Source organism: Bombina bombina, chromosome 1 (genome assembly GCF_027579735.1).
Source record: "Bombina bombina isolate aBomBom1 chromosome 1, aBomBom1.pri, whole genome shotgun sequence".
Taxonomy (NCBI): Eukaryota; Metazoa; Chordata; class Amphibia; order Anura; family Bombinatoridae; genus Bombina; species Bombina bombina.
In genome coordinates, this window is record NC_069499.1 from 1,572,627,719 (window position 1) to 1,572,643,389 (window position 15,671).

At 36.6% G+C, this 15,671-nt stretch overlaps 1 protein-coding gene across 1 annotated transcript in view; it reads right to left on the reverse strand.

The window, feature by feature from the left end:
* The window catches only part of STX8 (syntaxin 8), an 848,919-nt gene that overhangs the window by 317,937 nt on the left and 515,311 nt on the right, over window positions 1–15,671 (reverse strand). The window lies entirely within an intron of this gene.

Genomic DNA, 15,671 nt, shown 5'->3' on the forward strand with positions numbered 1-15,671 from the left:
GTACTTATGCAGTAACACATGATATGTAACTCACATACAGAATACATGTAATAGTGTACTAATACAGTAACACATGATATGTAACTCACAGACAGAATACATGTAATAGTGTACTAATGCAGTAACACATGATATATAACTCACAGACAGAATACATGTAATAGTGTACTAATGCAGTAACACATGATATGTAACTCACATACAGAATACATGTAATAGTGTACTAATGCAGTAACACATGATATGTAACTCACAGACAGAATACATGTAATAGTGTACTAATGCAGTAACACATGATATGTAACTCACAGACAGAATACATGTAATAGTGTACTAATGCAGTAACACATATGTAACTCACATACAGAATACATGTAATAGTGTACTAATGCAGTAACACATGATATGTAACTCACAGACAGAATACATGTAATAGTGTACTAATGCAGTAACACATGATATGTAACTTACAGACAGCAGAATACATGTAATAGTGTACTAATGCAGTAACACATGATATGTAACTCACAGACAGAATACATGTAATAGTGTACTAATGCAGTAACACATGATATGTAACTCACAGACAGAATACATGTAATAGTGTACTAATGCAGTAACACATGATATGTAACTCACAGACAGAATACATGTAATAGTGTACTAATGCAGTAACACATGATATGTAACTCACATACAGAATACATGTAATAGTGTACTAATGCAGTAACACATGATATGTAACTCACAGACAGAATACATGTAATAGTGTACTAATGCAGTAACACATGATATGTAACTCACATACAGCAGAATACATGTAATAGTGTACTAATGCAGTAACACATGATATGTAACTCACATACAGAATACATGTAATAGTGTACTAATACAGTAACACATGATATGTAACTCACATACAGAATACATGTAATAGTGTACTAATGCAGTAACACATGATATGTAACTCACAGACAGAATACATGTAATAGTGTACTAATGCAGTAACACATGATATGTAACTCACAGACAGAATACATGTAATAGTGTACTAATGCAGTAACACATGATATGTAACTCACATACAGAATACATGTAATAGTGTACTAATGCAGTAACACATGAGATGTAACTCACATACAGAATACATGTAATAGTGTACTAATGCAGTAACACATGATATGTAACTCACAGACAGAATACATGTAATAGTGTACTAATGCAGTAGCACATGATATGTAACTCACAGACAGAATACATGTAATAGTGTACTAATGCAGTAACACATGATATGTAACTCACAGACAGAATACATGTAATAGTGTACTAATGCAGTAACACATGATATGTAACTCACATACAGCAGAATGCATGTAATAGTGTACTAATGCAGTAACACATGATATGTAACTCACAGACAGCAGAATACATGTAATAGTGTACTAATGCAGTAACACATAATATGTAACTCACAGACAGAATACATGTAATAGTGTACTAATACAGTAACACATGATATGTAACTCACATACAGCAGAATACATGTAATAGTGTACTAATGCAGTAACACATGATATGTAACTCACATACAGCAGAATACATGTAATAGTGTACTAATGCAGTAACACATGATATGTAACTCACATACAGCAGAATACATGTAATAGTGTACTAATGCAGTAACACATATGTAACTCACAGACAGAATACATGTAATAGTGTACTAATGCAGTAACACATGATATGTAACTCACATACAGCAGAATACATGTAATAGTGTACTAATGCAGTAACACATGATATGTAACTCACAGACAGAATACATGTAATAGTGTACTAATGCAGTAACACATGATATGTAACTCACAGACAGAATACATGTAATAGTGTACTAATGCAGTAACACATGATATGTAACTCACAGACAGAATACATGTAATAGTGTACTAATGCAGTAACACATGATATGTAACTCACAGACAGAATACATGTAATAGTGTACTAATGCAGTAACACATATGTAACTCACAGACAGAATACATGTAATAGTGTACTAATGCAGTAACACATGATATGTAACTCACAGACAGAATACATGTAATAGTGTACTAATGCAGTAACACATGATATGTAACTCACAGACAGAATACATGTAATAGTGTACTAATGCAGTAACACATGATATGTAACTCACAGACAGAATACATGTAATAGTGTACTAATGCAGTAACACATGATATATAACTCACAGACAGAATACATGTAATAGTGTACTAATGCAGTAACACATGATATGTAACTCACATACAGAATACATGTAATAGTGTACTAATGCAGTAGCACATGATATGTAACTCACAGACAGAATACATGTAATAGTGTACTAATACAGTAACACATGATATGTAACTCACAGACAGAATACATGTAATAGTGTACTAATGCAGTAACACATGATATATAACTCACAGACAGAATACATGTAATAGTGTACTAATGCAGTAACACATGAGATGTAACTCACATACAGAATACATGTAATAGTGTACTAATACAGTAACACATGATATGTAACTCACATACAGAATACATGCAATAGTGTACTAATGCAGTAACACATGATATGTAACTCACAGACAGAATACATGTAATAGTGTACTAATGCAGTAACACATGATATGTAACTCACATACAGAATACATGTAATAGTGTACTAATGCAGTAACACATGATATGTAACTCACATACAGAATACATGTAATAGTGTACTAATGCAGTAACACATGATATGTAACTCACATACAGAATACATGTAATAGTGTACTAATGCAGTAACACATGATATGTAACTCACAGACAGAATACATGTAATAGTGTACTAATGCAGTAACACATGATATATAACTCACATACAGAATACATGTAATAGTGTACTAATGCAGTAACACATGATATGTAACTCACAGACAGAATACATGTAATAGTGTACTAATGCAGTAACACATGATATGTAACTCACATACAGCAGAATACATGTAATAGTGTACTAATGCAGTAAAACATGATATGTAACTCACATACAGAATACATGTAATAGTGTACTAATACAGTAACACATGATATGTAACTCACATACAGAATACATGTAATAGTGTACTAATGCAGTAACACATGATATGTAACTCACAGACAGAATACATGTAATAGTGTACTAATGCAGTAACACATGATATGTAACTCACATACAGCAGAATACATGTAATAGTGTACTAATGCAGTAACACATGATATGTAACTCACATACAGAATACATGTAATAGTGTACTAATGCAGTAACACATGATATGTAACTCACATACAGAATACATGTAATAGTGTACTAATACAGTAACACATGATATGTAACTCACATACAGAATACATGTAATAGTGTACTAATGCAGTAGCACATGATATGTAACTCACAGACAGAATACATGTAATAGTGTACTAATGCAGTAACACATGATATGTAACTCACATACAGCAGAATACATGTAATAGTGTACTAATGCAGTAACACATGATATGTAACTCACATACAGAATACATGTAATAGTGTACTAATGCAGTAGCACATGATATGTAACTCACAGACAGAATACATGTAATAGTGTACTAATGCAGTAACACATGATATATAACTCACAGACAGAATACATGTAATAGTGTACTAATGCAGTAACACATGAGATGTAACTCACATACAGAATACATGTAATAGTGTACTAATGCAGTAACACATGAGATGTAACTCACATACAGCAGAATACATGTAATAGTGTACTAATGCAGTAACACATGATATGTAACTCACATACAGAATACATGTAATAGTGTACTAATGCAGTAACACATGATATATAACTCACAGACAGAATACATGTAATAGTGTACTAATGCAGTAACACATGAGATGTAACTCACATACAGAATACATGTAATAGTGTACTAATGCAGTAACACATGATATGTAACTCACAGACAGAATACATGTAATAGTGTACTAATGCAGTAACACATGATATGTAACTCACATACAGAATACATGTAATAGTGTACTAATACAGTAACACATGATATGTAACTCACATACAGAATACATGTAATAGTGTACTAATGCAGTAACACATGATATGTAACTCACAGACAGAATACATGTAATAGTGTACTAATGCAGTAACACATGATATGTAACTCACATACAGCAGAATACATGTAATAGTGTACTAATACAGTAACACATGATATGTAACTCACATACAGAATACATGTAATAGTGTACTAATGCAGTAGCACATGATATGTAACTCACAGACAGAATACATGTAATAGTGTACTAATACAGTAACACATGATATGTAACTCACAGACAGAATACATGTAATAGTGTACTAATGCAGTAACACATGATATATAACTCACAGACAGAATACATGTAATAGTGTACTAATGCAGTAACACATGATATGTAACTCACATACAGCAGAATACATGTAATAGTGTACTAATACAGTAACACATGATATGTAACTCACAGACAGAATACATGTAATAGTGTACTAATACAGTAACACATGATATGTAACTCACATACAGAATACATGTAATAGTGTACTAATGCAGTAGCACATGATATGTAACTCACAGACAGAATACATGTAATAGTGTACTAATACAGTAACACATGATATGTAACTCACATACAGAATACATGTAATAGTGTACTAATGCAGTAACACATGAGATGTAACTCACATACAGAATACATGTAATAGTGTACTAATGCAGTAACACATGATATGTAACTCACAGACAGAATACATGTAATAGTGTACTAATGCAGTAACACATGATATGTAACTCACATACAGAATACATGTAATAGTGTACTAATGCAGTAACACATGAGATGTAACTCACATACAGAATACATGTAATAGTGTACTAATGCAGTAACACATGATATGTAACTCACAGACAGAATACATGTAATAGTGTACTAATGCAGTAACACATGATATGTAACTCACATACAGCAGAATACATGTAATAGTGTACTAATGCAGTAACACATGATATGTAACTCACATACAGCAGAATACATGTAATAGTGTACTAATGCAGTAACACATGATATATAACTCACAGACAGAATACATGTAATAGTGTACTAATGCAGTAACACATGATATGTAACTCACATACAGAATACATGTAATAGTGTACTAATGCAGTAGCACATGATATGTAACTCACAGACAGAATACATGTAATAGTGTACTAATACAGTAACACATGATATGTAACTCACAGACAGAATACATGTAATAGTGTACTGATGCAGTAACACATGATATATAACTCACAGACAGAATACATGTAATAGTGTACTAATGCAGTAACACATGAGATGTAACTCACATACAGAATACATGTAATAGTGTACTAATACAGTAACACATGATATGTAACTCACATACAGAATACATGTAATAGTGTACTAATGCAGTAGCACATGATATGTAACTCACAGACAGAATACATGTAATAGTGTACTAATGCACTAACACATGATATGTAACTCACATACAGCAGAATACATGTAATAGTGTACTAATGCAGTAACACATGATATGTAACTCACATACAGAATACATGTAATAGTGTACTAATACAGTAACACATGATATGTAACTCACATACAGAATACATGTAATAGTGTACTAATGCAGTAACACATGATATGTAACTCACAGACAGAATACATGTAATAGTGTACTAATGCAGTAGCACATGATATGTAACTCACAGACAGAATACATGTAATAGTGTACTAATACAGTAACACATGATATGTAACTCACATACAGCAGAATGCATGTAATATTGTACTAATGCAGTAACACATATGTAACTCACATACAGCAGAATACATGTAATAGTGTACTAATGCAGTAACACATGATATGTAACTCACATACAGAATACATGTAATAGTGTACTAATACAGTAACACATGATATGTAACTCACATACAGAATACATGTAATAGTGTACTAATGCAGTAACACATGATATGTAACTCACAGACAGAATACATGTAATAGTGTACTAATGCAGTAGCACATGATATGTAACTCACAGACAGAATACATGTAATAGTGTACTAATACAGTAACACATGATATGTAACTCACATACAGCAGAATGCATGTAATATTGTACTAATGCAGTAACACATATGTAACTCACATACAGAATACATGTAATAGTGTACTAATGCAGTAACACATGATATGTAACTCACAGACAGAATACATGTAATAGTGTACTAATGCAGTAACACATGAGATGTAACTCACATACAGAATACATGTAATAGTGTACTAATACAGTAACACATGATATGTAACTCACATACAGAATACATGTAATAGTGTACTAATACAGTAACACATGATATGTAACTCACATACAGAATACATGTAAGAGTGTACTAATGCAGTAACACATGATATGTAACTCACAGACAGAATACATGTAATAGTGTACTAATGCAGTAACACATGATATGTAACTCACAGACAGAATACATGTAATAGTGTACTAATGCAGTAACACATGATATGTAACTCACAGACAGAATACATGTAATAGTGTACTAATGCAGTAACACATGATATGTAACTCACAGACAGAATACATGTAATAGTGTACTTATGCAGTAACACATGATATGTAACTCACATACAGAATACATGTAATAGTGTACTAATGCAGTAACACATATGTAACTCACAGACAGAATACATGTAATAGTGTACTAATGCAGTAACACATGATTTGTAACTCACAGACAGAATACATGTAATATTGTACTAATGCAGTAACACATGATATGTAACTCACAGACAGAATACATGTAATAGTGTACTTATGCCGTAACACATAATCTGTAACTCACAAACAGCAGAATACATGTAATAGTGTACTAATGCAGAAACACGTGACATGTAACTCACAGACACCAGAATTGCAGGTTCTTTTAATTTACAGCATTAATTTCAGGGCTTTAAATATTATAATATATAACAACACATATGATATATATTAAGTTAAAATATAATAGAATATCACATTATTAATGCCTGGAACCTAACTCATATACCTCAAATTGACTCACATTATATAAATGGGTTCAGTTTATACAGAATTATTATTATTAATTTTTTTTTACAACTATTCCTTCAAAAACATAACCCTTGATGTAAACTGAGGGCTACCTGTATATGTGTGTACATACAGTATATATACAGTATCTCACAAAAGTGAGTACACCCCTCACACTTTTGTAAAAATTTTATTATATCTTTTCATGTGACAACACTGAAGAAATGACACTTTGCTACAATGTAAAGTAGTGAGTGTACAGCCTGTATAACAGTGTAAATTTGCTGTCCCCTCAAAATAACTCAACACACAGCCATTAATGTCTAAACCATTGGCAACAAAAGTGAGTATACCCCTAAGTGGAAATGTCCAAATTGGGCCCAAAGTGACAATATTTTGTGTGGCCACCATTATTTTCCAGCACTGCCTTAACCCTCTTGGGCATGGAGTTCACAAGAGCTTCACAGGTTGCCACTGGAGGCCTCTTCCACTCCTCCATAACAACATCACGGAGCTGGTGGATGTTAGAGACCTTGCGCTCCCTCACCTTCAATTTGAGGATGCCCCACAGATGTTCAATAGGGTTTAGGTCTGGAGACATGCTTAGTCAGTCCATCACCTTTACCCTCAGCTTCCTTAGCAAGGCAGTGGTCGTCTTGGAGGTGTAGTTGGGGTCGTTATGTTGGAATACTGCCCTGCGGCCCAGTCTCCAAAGGGATGGGATCATGCTCTGCTTCAGTATGTCACAGTACATGTTGGCATTCATGGTTCCCTCAATGAACTGTAGCTCTCCAGTGCTGGCAGCACTTATGCAGGCCCAGACCATGATACTCCCACCACCATGCTTTACTGTAGGCAAGACACACTTGTCTTTGTACTCCTCACCTGGTTGCCGCCACACACGCTTGACACCATCTGAACCAAATAAGATTATCTTGGTCTCATCGGACCACAGGACATGGTTCCAGAAATCCATGTCCTTTGTCTTCAGCAAACTGTTTGCAGGCTTTCTTGTGCATCATCTTTAGAAGAGGCTTCCTTCTGGAATGACAGCCATGTAGACCAATTTGATGAAGTGTGCGGCGTATGGTCTGAGCACTGACAGATTGACCCCCCACCTCTTCAACCTCTGCAGCAATGCTGGCAGAACTCACATGTCTATTTCCCAAAGACAACCTCTGGATATAACACTGAGCACGTGCACTCAACTTCTTTGATCGACCATGGCAAGGCCTGTTCTGAGTGGAACCTGTCCTGTGAAACCACTGTGTGGTCTTGCCCACCGCTTTAGCTCAATTTTAGGGTCTTGGCAATTTTCTTACAGCCTAGGCCATCTTTATATACAGCAACAATTCTTTTTTTCAGATCCTCAGAGAGTTCTTTGCCATAAGGTGCCATGTTGAACTTCCACTGACCAATATGAGAGAGTGTGAGAGCGATAACCCCAAATTTAACACACTTGCTCCCCATTCACACCTGAGACCTTGTAACACTAATGAGTCGCATGCCACCGGGGAGGGAAAATGGCTAATTGGGCCCAATTTGGACATTTCCACTTAGGGGTGTACTCACTTTTGTTGCCAACGGTTTAGACATTAATGGCTGTATGTTGAGTTATTTTTAGGGGACAGTAAATTTATACTGTTATACAGGCTGTACACTCACTACTTTACATTGTAGCAAAGTGTCATTTCTTCAGTGTTGTCACATGAAAAGATATAATAAAATATTTACAAAAATGTGAGGGGTTTACTCACTTTTGTGAGATACTGTATGTATATATACACACATATATATTTATATATATATACACAAATACACAAACACACACGTTCACATATACATACACAAACACACGTACGTGCATCTATACATACACACACATACATTATATATATATATATATATATATATATATATATATATTTATTTATTTATTTATATAGTATAAAGAACAGGCTTGCACTCGCTGGACTTAAATAAATGGTGCCTTTACTATGACGACTAATGAGGAAGGGAATACGTTCCCCGAAATGTCACAGTAAAGGCACCATTTATTTAAGTCCAGCGAGTGCAAGCCTGTTCTTTATACTGATCACATTGTGGATTTATTTGCATGCACCCTGGCAGTTGAAATTGGAAGTGAGAGTGCACTCCTGCAGCTTTGATTATATATATACACACACACACACATATATATATATACACACACAAATAAAATTATATATATATATATATATATATATATATATATATGTATGCACACACATACATACAAAAAATAATATCTCACATATCACTCATGGTAGGTTCCTAGAACTTGAAGCTTTAACAGAAACAGCTGTAAGCAAGGTCATTATAACATTATATTTTGTTATAAAGGAAGGTAAAAATAAAATTATTAACACAACACAAAAAAAGCCTGATACTCTCTTGCAAGCCCAGTGTTCTTGCAAAAACAAAATGTATGCTTACCTGATAAATTTATTTATTTCCGGATATGGTGAGTCCACAACGTCATGAATTACTAGTGGGAATATCATGCCTGGCCAGCAGGAGGAGGCAAAGAGCACCACAGCAAAGCTGTTAAAGGGATAGTAAAGTCCAAATTAAACTTTCATGATTTAGATAGGGCATGTCATTTTAAACAACTTTTTAATTTACTTTTATTATAAAATTTGCTTTGTTCTCTTGCTATTCTTAGTTGAAGGCTAATACTAGGTAGGCTCATATGCTAATTTCTAAGCCCTTGAAGGCCGCCTCTAATTTGAATGCATTTGACAGTTTTTTTTACAGCTAGAGGGCATTAGTTCATGTGTTTCATATAGATAACACTGTGCTCATGCACTAATTGCCTGAAATGCAAGTCTGTCAAAAGATCTGAGATAAGGAGGCAGTCAGCAGAAGCTTAGAAACAAGGTAATTACAGAGTTAAAAAGTATATTTCTATAACAGTGCTGGTTATGCAAAACTGGGGAATGGTAAATAAAGGGATTATCTATCTTTTTAAACAATAACATTTTTGGTGTTTATTATCACTTTAAGTATCACTTCCCTTCCCACAAACCCCAGTCATTCAATCAAAGGGAAATGGAAAAAGGAATAACGCAAAGGTGTAGAGGTGCCTGAGATTTAGTCAAAAACAACTGTCTTTAAATCTAAGGGTGGGGTCGTGGACTCACCATATCCGGAAATAAATAAATTTATCAGGTAAGCATACATTTTTTTGTTCTTTCATAAGATATGGTGAGTCCACAACGTCAACAATTACTAGTGGGAACCAATACCCAAGCTAGAGAACACAGATGACTAGGGAGGGACAAGACAGGTAGACCTAAACGGAAGGCACCACCGCTTGAAGAACCTTTCTCCCAAAAAAAAACCTCAGCCGAGGCAACAGATTTAAATTTCAATTTTTTTGAAAAAGAATGCAGAGAAGAACTAAGTTGCAGCCTTGCAAACTGTTCCACAGAAGCTTCATTGGAGAAGATCTAAAAAGAGGAAACAGCCCTCATGGAATGAGCTGTAATTCTCCCAGGAAGCTGTTAACCAGCAGACTCATAAGTAAAACAAATTATACTTCTCAACCCTAAGGAAGAGAAGTATCAGTAGCTCTCTGACCCTATGTTTTCCTGAGAAACACACAAACAGGGCAGAAACTGGCGAAAATCCTTAGTCGCCTGTAGGTAGAATTTCAGAGCATGCACAACATCCAAATTGTACAACAAACGTTCCTTATGAAAAGAAGGATTAGGACATAGAGAAAGAACAACAATATTCTATATGAAACCACCGAAGGAAGGAAAATCCAAGATAAAATGAGGCATAACCTTATCAGCATGAAAGATAAGGTGACCACACTGCAAGCCGAGAGTTCCAAAAGAAGAGATAACAAAAGAAACAAAGCCTTCCAAGATAAAAACTTAATATCTATGGAATGCAAAGGCTTAAACGGAGCCTGCTGTAAAAATTTTAAGAACAAGGTTAAGACTCCAAAGAGGCGCAACAGACTTAAACACAGGCCTTCTTCTGACTAAGGCCTGACAAAATGAAAGAACATCTGACACATCCGCCAGACGTTAGTGAAACAATTCCTTCTTCAGACCTACCTGGATAAAGGACAAATCCTAGGAATCCTGACCTGACTCCAAGAGTAGTCCTTGGATTCACACCAATAAAGGTATTTACGCCATACCCTATGAAAATTTCTGAACCTAAATCAAGGTTACAATGACAGACTAAAAAAAAACACGCTTAGATAGAACTAAGCGTTCAATCTCCAAGCAATCAGCTTAAGAGATCTGGATAAATGAATGGACCCTGTGTTATAAGGACCTTCATTAGAGGAAACCTCCAAGGTGTAAAATATGACATCTTCTCTAGGACTGTATCCAAGTCCTGCGAAGTCACGCAGGAGCTATTAAAATAACCGACGCTCTCTCCTGTTTGATACGAGCAATGACTCGTGGAAGGGGAGCAAACCGAGGAAACAGTTATGCTAGACTACAAACCTAAGGAACCGCCAGATCAACTATCAGTGCAGCCTGCGGATCTTATCAGAACTGTACCTTGGAAGCTTGGCGTTCTGCCAAGATGCCATCAAAACCAACTCCAGCACCTCCCATTTGAGGGATACCCTGAAAAACACCTCCGGATGGAGAACCCACTCCCAGGGATAAAAATCCTGTCTGCTCAGGAAGTCCTCTTCCTAAAATGTGAATATAGCAGATAGACAGCCATTGTGAGCTACCGCCCACTGAACAAAGCCAAGCCACCTCCTACATGGCTAAGGAACTCCGTTCCTCCCTGAGCTACTGAGGTGACAGTATCTGACTGGAGCCTGATAAACCGGCTAAGGACAACTGAGAACAAGTCCTCAGAGCATTGAAAATTGCTCTCTGCTCCAAGATGTTGATGGTGACACCAGAAGCTTCTTGAGTCCAAAGTCCTTGTGCCTTTAATGAGTTCCAGACTGCTCCCCAGCCCAAAAGGCTGGTGTCCGTAGTCACAATTACCCAGGAATGTCTTGAGAAACATGCGCCCTGAGACAGATACTCCTGAGAAACCACCACTGAAAAGAATCTCTTAAAGTTGAACCAGATCTATCCTCTGAAAGAGATCTGAATGGGCACCACTCCATTGACTGAGCATTAATAACTGCAGAGCTCTGAAAAGGACTTGAGAAAGGGGATGACGTCCCTGGGACCCTCAGACCAATTACCCTCATACATTAAGCACTGAAAATGAATGGAAAATCAGCTACAGCTGGATTAACACTCCCAACTTTGGTTACAAGATGGCCAAACCATTTACAGGACCACTATAGCTTGCTGTTGGCCAAACAGCAGACTGTAGAGAGAGGTAAGAGGAAGAAAACTTTGATTGTCTGACCTCCGTTAGAAATATTCTCATAGATAGAAAATCTAATAAGATCCCTCACCCTTGTAGTTGGAACAAGGGAACTCTTCCCTAAGTTCCCATTCCATGGGAACATAGAAAAGACAAGATCTTTTGAAAAAGAGTTTGCTTGAAGCAAGTATGAGGCCTGAATCATATAATGTCCAGGAGGGCACCCCTGCAATTCTCCAAGACCTAAAGAGTCTTCCAAGGAAGACTAATCTCAGAAACTTGAGAATATCCCAGGTAATGGGAACAAGAAGATACATATCCTTCAGGTTCGTCATGAACAGACCTTCTTGAATCAAAGGAGAAAGTATACTACTTTGAAGGACTGTACTCTGAGAAACTTGAAACAAAAACCTAGATCCCAGTCCCATTCAGGGAATGGAACTATCCCTCCCAGAAAGGAATGTCTTGAACCCAGTTCAAGAACGCCTCTCATTATACCCGGATTGCAGATACCCTAGAAAGGAGAAATCTGCCTCTGGGAGGAAAAAACTTAGATTGCTACCCCCTGAACCAAAACAGGTTGGGATTCCAAAAGACTGGACTAACCCTACAGAAACAGTGAAAGGAAGACTTTCCTCTAGTCTATTCCACTTGACGTGTGGTAGAAAGACCTTTTTTTAGTGGCAATTTATTTTTAAAGATAGCTCTGTGAGGAGAGCATAATCACAAAAAAACAACAAAAAGCTGTGCGACTTGTAGAAATCTAGTCAGTGGGCCATGAGTCTTAAGGTCTGCAGCATGTATTTCCTGTGACAGAATAACATAGCACCGCTATGAGAAAGATCCCCCACAGAGAAGACGCACTTGTAACCATTGCTCCGTTCTAATGACAAAGGGGCGTGGCCAAAGACCGACTCAGAGAGAGACGAAACTGTTGCTTCACCGCCACAAACGAACGATAAGAAGGCGGGACTTACCAAGTCACGCAGGAGCTATTTCTAGCATGGTACACAAGTCGGAACAGAAATGACGCGCGCAACTAACCTTGTGCTTCATTCTGTCAGCCAACAAGTCAGCATAATACACTCTGAAGAGCACAAAGGCAATAAAAACAAAAAATTTCAGAGGCATATTTATCCTATAAAAGACGACCCTGATCAACTCATGAAGCTCATAATTGCGCCGCTCATTGCATTTATTAAAAGAGCCCGCTCACAATATTGAATGAAATCACTCATCGGAGAATAGCGAAAATGTGCCTTGACAGTCTAAGCAGCTAGCTCTGTCGCAAGTAACAAGATTAAGCAATCATTGTCTGTACATATCACACTAACAAAGTCCACACCACATAAGATCCACCCAGGAATCATAAATTGCAATTAACCCCTAATGAGCCAAAATAAAATCCAATAATCAGGGAATACTCTACACATAAAGTATTAACCCCTAGTCTCCTTGTCACCAGTGCCTGTGTCCTGCCTAAAATATCCTTCCCAAGGATATATATATATATATATATATATGTCCCAGAATAATGCAGTCTAACACTTTCAGAAGTGCAAGTCCACAAAACAAAGAAGATCGAGCACTTTCCTGCATCTAGCCGTCCGGAAGGAGGACCGTCTACCCGGTGTGAGAGGACACCACTCCTCACATAGACCTGTAGAAAAAAGAAAGAACAGATAAAACCTACTCTGGCTTTCTATACTAGGGCAGCAAATATGTTAGGAAAATGCAGCAAGGCCCACCTTACAAGTTCCTAACTGCTTTAACCTTTTAATGCCATTATGCCGTTCTATTCCGTCATAATTACACTGGGCTTTAGAATCGGTATGACGGAATAGAACAACATAGCCAACGGCTGTCCTGAAGCCTTCTGTGCTTCCTGGATTTGATCACGCTCTGGAGGGCGTTCCTAGGGTTGTAGGGACGCCCCCCAGACGCGATCCAATAATTGAAATCTCGCAATCATGTGCACGATCGTGTGGTTTCAATTTGTCTACATCGGAACAGTTGTTCCGATGTAGACACTTTAGCCCTGGCAGGAAAGGTTTAAAGACACCACTGCCCTACTGAAGAGACTAACGTGGACTACGGCTAGACCCAACCTTGAAAAAGGGAAACGATCAGAGTAAAGCTACTTTGGCTTTCTATAGTAGTTAAAATCTTGCTTGAAGTAAAAGAAATCCAATTTTCTTCAGACACTAAAACTTCACCTCCTCCGTGCACCGAGGCAAAGAGAATGATTGGGGATTGTGGTAAGGGAAGTGATACTTAACAGCTTTGCTGTGGCGCTCTTTGCCTCCTCCTGCTGGCCAGGAGTGATATTAATAGTAATTGATGACGTCGTGGACTCCCCATATCTTAGGAAAGAAATAGTGCTTGCATTGTAATGTGATATGTACCCATGTCTCGTTTGAGAGTGCAGTCCATTTCCATGTTTTGTATGTGTCTAGGGAAATTAAAAAGAGCCTGTGTAACACTTGTTTGTATCTGAGTGTGTTTGTTTGAAGCCATGCATTGTGTGGCTGTAGGTTAGGGACCCAGGGAGGAAGACACATTGACATGGTCATGGGCCTATCTTCATTTGGCCAAATGTTGTAACCAACTCTTCCATTTCGCTTCTTATCTAGCTGTGTGCTTGCAAGAGAGTGCCAGACTTTCTATATGTTGTAAGTATATATATATATATATATATATATATATATATATATTTATTTATTTACTCATACACATATAAACATAGACAGACACACATATTACACATATAGACCCAAACTTTTCTGTATGCACCTTAATCACCATTAAACTTTCTCAGAATTAAGTTGAAGTTGATAATCTTTGTGTTATCCAGATTTGAGATAAAGAAGGAATGCCAGATCTATGAACATTTTTTTTTTTTAATTTACAACATTCTGTAAAGAACAGCACTACAACAGTGGGCCACCATTGCAAAGAAAAATAAAACTCTTGAAAAAAAAACTTTGCACAAGTTTAATAACGTCAGCCTGCATACTACATTTGTTTAGTTTTCAGCAACATCTGGAAGGCAGTAGGTGCCGAGCAAAAGGAGGAAAAGGTAAGAAAGATTGTTTGGCTTCCAATTAATT